Raw genomic sequence first — 8,313 nt, forward strand, 5'->3', positions numbered from 1 at the left:
TCAAATTGGCGAGCCAACACAGCGCATGGTGGTCTGTTACAACCTTGAATGGCCTTCCATACACGTATGGGCGAAATTTTGAAATCGCCCATATAATAGCCAGGCACTCTTTCTCAGAGGCAGAATAGTTTTTCTCCTCCTTCGACAGACCACGGCTAGCATAGGCGATTACCCTTTCGCAGCCGCTTTGCTTTTGGACAAGGACGGCACCCAAGCCTATATCACTGGCGTCCGTATGCATTTCCGTTTCGGCATTTCCGTCGAAATGAGCGAGCACGGGCGGGCTTTGCAGGCGTTTTTGCAGCTCGCCGAATGCTTTTTCTTGGTCGTTTTCCCAGCTGAAAGGGGTGCTATCTTTCGTCAAGCGCGTGAGTGGCTCTGCAATGCGTGCGAAGTTTGCGACGAAGCGCCGGTAGTATGCGCACAGCCCGAGAAATCTCCGCACGCCCTTCTTGTCTTTTGGTCTTGGGAAGTTCGCAATGGCTGAAGTTTTTGCCGGGTCAGGTAGGACTCCCGCGGCGTTGACGACGTGGCCCAAGAACTTGAGTTCCCCGTATGCGAAACGGCACTTTTCAGGCTTCAGCGTCACCCCCGACGTACGAATGGCCTCGAGTACAGACTCCAACCTTGCAAGGTGTTCGTCGAAAGTCCGGGCGAATACCACTACGTCGTCGAGGTATACGAGGCAGGTGTGCCACTTAAGGCCAGCTAGCACAGTGTCCATGACTCTTTGAAACGTCGCTGGTGCTGTGCACAGCCCAAACGGCATCACCTTGAACTCGTATAGGCCGTCTGGGGTTATAAATGCAGTCTTCTCTCGGTCTCTCTCGTCCACTTCAATTTGCCAGTAGCCGGTCTTCAGGTCCATCGATGAGAAGTACTTCGCGTGGCAGAGGTGGTCGAGGGCGTCGTCGATTCGGGGGAGGGGGTACACGTCCTTTTTCGTGATTTTGTTCAGTCGCCGGTAGTCAACGCAAAACCTTAATGTGCCGTCTTTTTTCTTTACGAGTACGACGGGCGCAGCCCAGGGGCTTTTCGATGGCTGTATAATGTCATCGCTCAGCATGTCGTCGACTTGAGTCCGGATGGCTTCCCGTTCGTGTGAAGAGACGCGGTACGGTGACTGTCGGGTAGGTCGGGCTCCATCTTCGGTTATTATTCGGTGCTTCGCTAGAGGGGTCTGACGTAGTTTTGCGCTCGACGAAAAACATTCGCTATAGCGACGCAGCAAAGCCAATAATTTTTTCCGTTGTTCTTGCGGTAGCGCCGGATTCACGTCGAATGGCTGCGGGAGCTTGAATGTTTCTACGGGTGTGCGTTCAAAGTCGGCGACTGCGATCACATCACTTGCTTCTTGCGTTTCTTCGAGGAACGCAATTGCAGCTCCCTTGTTTAAATGCTGGTACTCTTCGGTGAAATTAGTGACCAAAACGTGAGATTGGCGTTGCTTAAAGTGCGCAATGCCTCTTGCGACGGAGACACCGCGGTCGAGAAGCAACCTTCGATCACTCTCTACGATAGCGTCGATGTCAGAAGCAGCATCCTCACAGTAGACGGCGATCATCAAGCTTGCGCGGGGTGGCAGGGTGATGTGATCGTCGGCGATCCTGACAGCAGCACGGTGATCGGGGTTCGGCTGCGGCGTCGTGGAGTGATTGGAGGAAAATGTTATCGACTTGGTCTGCAGATAAATTATTGCGCCGTTGTCCGTCAAAAAGTCCATTCCGAGAATCACGTCGCGGGAGCAGTTAGGCAGAACGACGAACGCCGCAGGGTACGTTGTGCCGTCTATGGTGACGCGCGATGTGCACGTTCCACTTGGCGTCACGAGGTGGCCTCCTGCTGTGCGTATGTGCGGACCGTCCCATCTGGTCATAACTTTCTTCAGTTTAGACGCAAATGGTCCGCTCATTACCGAATAGTCAGCTCCCGTGTCTACGAGGGCGACTACGTCAAAGCCGTCGATGGACACCTTGACGTCAGATGCAGTCGTCCTCGAGTTGCGGGTTCGTCGGGGCGTCGTATCTCTGCTTGTACGTGTTGATGCTCGGGCACTGTGCATCGTCGTTGTCGTCGTCTTCTCAACGGACGTCTTGGTCAGGTCGGGTACGCGTCGCGCCGTGTAGCTGTCGGCGTGTTCAGGAGTCTCGTTAGGGCTAGGTCGGGTCGTCGGGATGAGGGCATGTCGTGAATGATGGTCTTCAGCGAGTCGCTGCGTCGTTGGAGGGTTTTCATTTTTCCGCCGTTGTGCAACTTTACCTCCCGAAGTTGCTGCTTTTAGTTTCCCCCGCGTGGGCTGGGGGACCTTCCACGTGAGAAGTCAGCAGTGCTGCGGCGGTTTGGTGACTGAGACGGGTAGGGCGACGGTGAACGGTTGAAGCGGGCTGGTCCTCGGTTGGTGTTGGAGAGGTATTCTTCGATCTCAGCAGGGCGCTGGCCGTATCGGGGGCGTGGGGCGTCGACGGAGAACCCTCGCAAACCGAGCCTCTTGTAGGGACAGCGACGGTAGATGTGGTCGGCCTCTCCGCAGTCGTAGCACAGCGGGCGATTATCGGGCGTTCGCCACACGTCGGTCTTCCTTGGCGTCTGGTATTGGTCTACAGGGCGTCGGGCGGGCGGCGTTGGACGGCGGTATGGCTCAGCCTCTTGACGACGGGTTGGAGCAGGGCGGCGTTGACGAACAGCCGAGGAGTAGGTCATGGCTTGTGGTTCGCGGGGTGCTTCCGACGGCGTAGAAGTTCCCAGTGCGTTTTGGACTTCTTCTCGGATTACGTCGCTCAGGGAAGCCACTTGAGGTTGCGGCGTCGTTGGAAAAAGCTTCCGAAGCTCCTCCCTGACCACTGCTCGGATGGTCTCTCGCAATGTATCGGAGCTTCCATTTGCAGCAGCGATGGTCTCCGAGAACAGCGCGTTGACAGGGCGGTCGTACTGCCTCGTTCGAATTTCTAGCGTCTTCTCCATCGCGGCCGCCTCAGACGCGAATTCGGCCACTGTCTTCGGAGGGTTACGGACTAGACAAGCAAAAAGCTCTTGCTTCACTCCTCGCATTAGAAACCTGAGCTTCTTTTCCTCGGTCATTTCAGGGTCCGCACGACGAAAAAGTCGCTTCATCTCTTCAACGAAAATCACGACTCCTTCGTTGGGGTGCTGCGTTCGAGTTTCAAGCAAAAGCGCAGCTCGCTCTTTTCTCACCACGGTAGTGAAGGTCTTAAGGAACTCCCTCTTGAATTGAGTCCAGTCGGTCAAAGAGCTCTCATGGTTCTCGAACCAAGTTCGAGCAGCATCTTCTAAGTAAAAGAAGACATGCCGGAAAGTTTCTTCGTCGTCCCACCTGTTGAAGATGCGGACGCGCTCCAACTTCTCCAACCATTCTTCTGGGTCTTCTGCGGGGGCTCCTCGGAACGATGGCGGTTCTCGGGGCTGCTGCAGGATGATTGGCGACGTTGTTTCTTGCACCATGGTGTTGGTTGCAGCGTTCCTTCTCTTGGGCCCTTCTGGCAGAAGACCGAACTCGGGCGGTAAATCTTGCAGGCGGGGGCTGGCTCTTGTTGGATTGGCTTGGCGGCTTTTCGAGGTTGTAGTGGGCATGAAGGGTGTGTACCCCGCACCTCCACCAGATGTCACGAAGACAAGGACGATGCAGTGGTGTTGAATGAGAAACACGTTTATTGGAGCGAACTTGTGCTCCCCTAACAACTCAAAAGAATACAGAGGCGGCGAAGCAGCGGTCAACAAAGTGACTTGCACAGGCGAGTGTTGTCGAATCGAATGCCCCGGCGTCCGCACTGCAGGCTTTTTATCTTTTGGCGCGCGTGGTTCTCGAAACGTCGATTCGCATCGAGAACATAGTAGATCCAAGAAGATTATTCTGGGCTGTTCACGTTAGATCGGAATGCTCTCCCTATCACAACAGATAACACATGCGGCACAGAAAGAAAGAATGGAACACGCGCTTCCCTTGGCGCAGAGATAACACAGACCGGCGCAGCCGGGCGGTAAAAGCAAAACACAAATAAACAAACCCAATGTATGGTTCGCGGCAATATTATCAGACCACAGCAGCACAAGGTTTGTATCAAATAGAAACGTTTACTACCACGTGTTCAGATTACGGCTAAATGTCAACTTTCTCTGCAATATCTATTTCGAATAGCCTACCACCTGCTGTAAAAATGTACGTTAGGGGTAAATCCGCCTCTAAAAGACAATCTTTTGCCCTGTTCATTGGTCTTTTCTCAATTTCTCATTTATTGCTAATTAGAATTGGATATGCCGATCTCGTATTGTGGGAGGTGAAGGTTTTCCTCTTTCAATTATTTAGTTGAGTTTTAATTGCGATAGCATACCCTTCGGCATACTTTAGAGAGTCCCAAAGCTACAGGCTCGAGAAGCAGTTTCCCGGAGGACGCCCAGAAGAGAGCAATGGTTGGGCCCCAAAATCGTCGCTCGAGATCGAGGGGTCTCCCCGGATGCAGGCCTGTGCCGCGAAGGTGTCGTGATCTCGCTGCAGTCAGGGAAGGGCACTTCAATAAGAGGATTCGTGTCAGTGGGTTTGGCCGGAGTAGTACAGAAGGGGAAGTTGTTGGCAAACTGGGCATATCTAGGTGGCCATTTACGTGAAATGAATCGACCCATTGTATTATTTTGAAACTTCTTACATTTCTGCACTTTTTCTGCCACGTTTATTGTAATTATTAGCTCTGTATGAACTCGAGGGTCCCAGTACAGTCACTAACCTGGGGATTCTTGTCTGTAGTGTTTGGATTTATGCATTTTTCTGACGCACCTAAACTTATTAAATGCGACGCATCTCTTGCTCGGGGGTATGTCCTTCCTGCGTCGGCGTTGTCCGCACACTCACTGCACATTCGCAACTCTCCTCCGTTCTTCTTTCCGACAGCTGTGCGCAGCACTCTCACTCCGTCTCATTATCATAACAACAGCTGCGCGTGTGCGCTTCGCTGCTCTGGGTGCGCGCAAGTGTGCGCATGCGCGCGAAAAGCGGGAATATAAGCGGGAAGCGCGCAGAGCCGAATCAGTCCAGCGCTAGCTCTCACACTTGACTTTGCTTGACGATACCTCCGTGCATGATGTTCCGATGAAGACGTGATGGAAGCAACAGTCCCTTCAGCGAGTGGACTGACGAAATCCAATACCAGCGTAAGTCCAAACACTCCCCCCTGATACGTCGCATCACATCAGGTTTTTCTCGCGGAAAGATGGGCGTAATTTTCGTGTGCGCATGCGCGCGAAAAGCGGGAATATAAGCGGGAAGCGCGCAGAGCCGAATCAGTCCAGCGCTAGCTCTCGCACTCGACTTTGCTTGACGATACCTCCGTGCATGATGTTCCGATGAAGACGCGATGGAAGCGACAGTCCCTTCAGCGAGTGGACTGACGCAATCCAATACCAGCGTAAGTCCAAACACTCCCCCCTGATACGTCGCATCACATCAGGTTTTTCTCGCGGAAAGATGGGCGTAATTTTCGTGTGCGCATGCGCGCGAAAAGCGGGAATATAAGCGGGAAGCGCGCAGAGCCGAATCAGTCCAGCGCTAGCTCTCACACTTGACTTTGCTTGACGATACCTCCGTGCATGATGTTCCGATGAAGACGTGATGGAAGCGACAGTCCCTTCAGCGAGTGGACTGACGCAATCCAATACCAGCGTAAGTCCAAACACTCCCCCCTGATACGTCGCATCACATCAGGTTTTTCTCGCGGAAAGATGGGCGTAATTTTCGTGTGCGCATGCGCGCGAAAAGCGGGAATATAAGCGGGAAGCGCGCAGAGCCGAATCAGTCCAGCGCTAGCTCTCGCACTCGACTTTGCTTGACGATACCTCCGTGCATGATGTTCCGATGAAGACGTGATGGAAGCGACAGTCCCTTCAGCGAGTGGACTGACGCAATCCAATACCAGCGTAAGTCCAAACACTCCCCCCTGATACGTCGCATCACATCAGGTTTTTCTCGCGGAAAGATGGGCGTAATTTTCGTGTGCGCATGCGCGCGAAAAGCGGGAATATAAGCGGGAAGCGCGATGAGCCGAATCAGTCCAGCGCTAGCTCTCGCACTCGACTTTGCTTGACGATACCTCCGTGCATGATGTTCCGATGAAGACGCGATGGAAGCGACAGTCCCTTCAGCGAGTGGACTGACGCAATCCAATACCAGCGTAAGTCCAAACACTCCCCCCTGATACGTCGCATCACATCAGGTTTTTCTCGCGGAAAGATGGGCGTAATTTTCGTGTGCGCATGCGCGCGAAAAGCGGGAATATAAGCGGGAAGCGCGCAGAGCCGAATCAGTCCAGCGCTAGCTCTCGCACTCGACTTTGCTTGACGATACCTCCGTGCATGATGTTCCGATGAAGACGTGATGGAAGCGACAGTCCCTTCAGCGAGTGGACTGACGCAATCCAATACCAGCGTAAGTCCAAACACTCCCCCCTGATACGTCGCATCACATCAGGTTTTTCTCGCGGAAAGATGGGCGTAATTTTCGTGTGCGCATGCGCGCGAAAAGCGGGAATATAAGCGGGAAGCGCGCAGAGCCGAATCAGTCCAGCGCTAGCTCTCGCACTCGACTTTGCTTGACGATACCTCCGTGCATGATGTTCCGATGAAGACGTGATGGAAGCGACAGTCCCTTCAGCGAGTGGACTGACGCAATCCAATACCAGCGTAAGTCCAAACACTCCCCCCTGATACGTCGCATCACATCAGGTTTTTCTCGCGGAAAGATGGGCGTAATTTTCGTGTGCGCATGCGCGCGAAAAGCGGGAATATAAGCGGGAAGCGCGCAGAGCCGAATCAGTCCAGCGCTAGCTCTCGCACTCGACTTTGCTTGACGATACCTCCGTGCATGATGTTCCGATGAAGACGTGATGGAAGCGACAGTCCCTTCAGCAAGTGGACTGACGCAATCCAATACCAGCGTAAGTCCAAACACTCCCCCCTGATACGTCGCATCACATCAGGTTTTTCTCGCGGAAAGATGGGCGTAATTTTCGTGTGCGCATGCGCGCGAAAAGCGGGAATATAAGCGGGAAGCGCGCAGAGCCGAATCAGTCCAGCGCTAGCTCTCGCACTCGACTTTGCTTGACGATACCTCCGTGCATGATGTTCCGATGAAGACGTGATGGAAGCGACAGTCCCTTCAGCGAGTGGACTGACGAAATCCAATACCAGCGTAAGTCCAAACACTCCCCCCTGATACGTCGCATCACATCAGGTTTTTCTCGCGGAAAGATGGGCGTAATTTTCGTGTGCGCATGCGCGCGAAAAGCGGGAATATAAGCGGGAAGCGCGCAGAGCCGAATCAGTCCAGCGCTAGCTCTCGCGCTCGACTTTGCTTGACGATACCTCCGTGCATGATGTTCCGATGAAGACGTGATGGAAGCGACAGTCCCTTCAGCGAGTGGACTGACGCAATTCAATACCAGCGTAAGTCCAAACACTCCCCCCTGATACGTCGCATCACATCAGGTTTTTCTCGCGGAAAGATGGGCGTAATTTTCGTGTGCGCATGCGCGCGAAAAGCGGGAATATAAGCGGGAAGCGCGCAGAGCCGAATCAGTCCAGCGCTAGCTCTCGCACTCGACTTTGCTTGACGATACCTCCGTGCATGATGTTCCGATGAAGACGTGATGGAAGCGACAGTCCCTTCAGCGAGTGGACTGACGAAATCCAATACCAGCGTAAGTCCAAACACTCCCCCCTGATACGTCGCATCACATCAGGTTTTTCTCGCGGAAAGATGGGCGTAATTTTCGTGTGCGCATGCGCGCGAAAAGCGGGAATATAAGCGGGAAGCGCGCAGAGCCGAATCAGTCCAGCGCTAGCTCTCGCACTCGACTTTGCTTGACGATACCTCCGTGCATGATGTTCCGATGAAGACGTGATGGAAGCGACAGTCCCTTCAGCGAGTGGACTGACGCAATCCAATACCAGCGTAAGTCCAAACACTCCCCCCTGATACGTCACATCACATCAGGTTTTTCTCGCGGAAAGATGGGCGTAATTTTCGTGTGCGCATGCGCGCGAAAAGCGGGAATATAAGCGGGAAGCGCGCAGAGCCGAATCAGTCCAGCGCTAGCTCTCGCACTCGACTTTGCTTGACGATACCTCCGTGCATGATGTTCCGATGAAGACGTGATGGAAGCGACAGTCCCTTCAGCGAGTGGACTGACGAAATCCAATACCAGCGTAAGTCCAAACACTCCCCCCTGATACGTCGCATCACATCAGGTTTTTCTCGCGGAAAGATGGGCGTAATTTTCTTGTGCGCATGCGCGCGAAAAGCGGGAATAT

The sequence above is a fragment of the Haemaphysalis longicornis genome, unplaced genomic scaffold (assembly GCF_048455015.1).
Source record: "Haemaphysalis longicornis isolate Haplotype H1 unplaced genomic scaffold, Haemaphysalis longicornis Haplotype H1 scaffold_56, whole genome shotgun sequence".
Lineage (NCBI taxonomy): Eukaryota > Metazoa > Arthropoda > Arachnida > Ixodida > Ixodidae > Haemaphysalis > Haemaphysalis longicornis.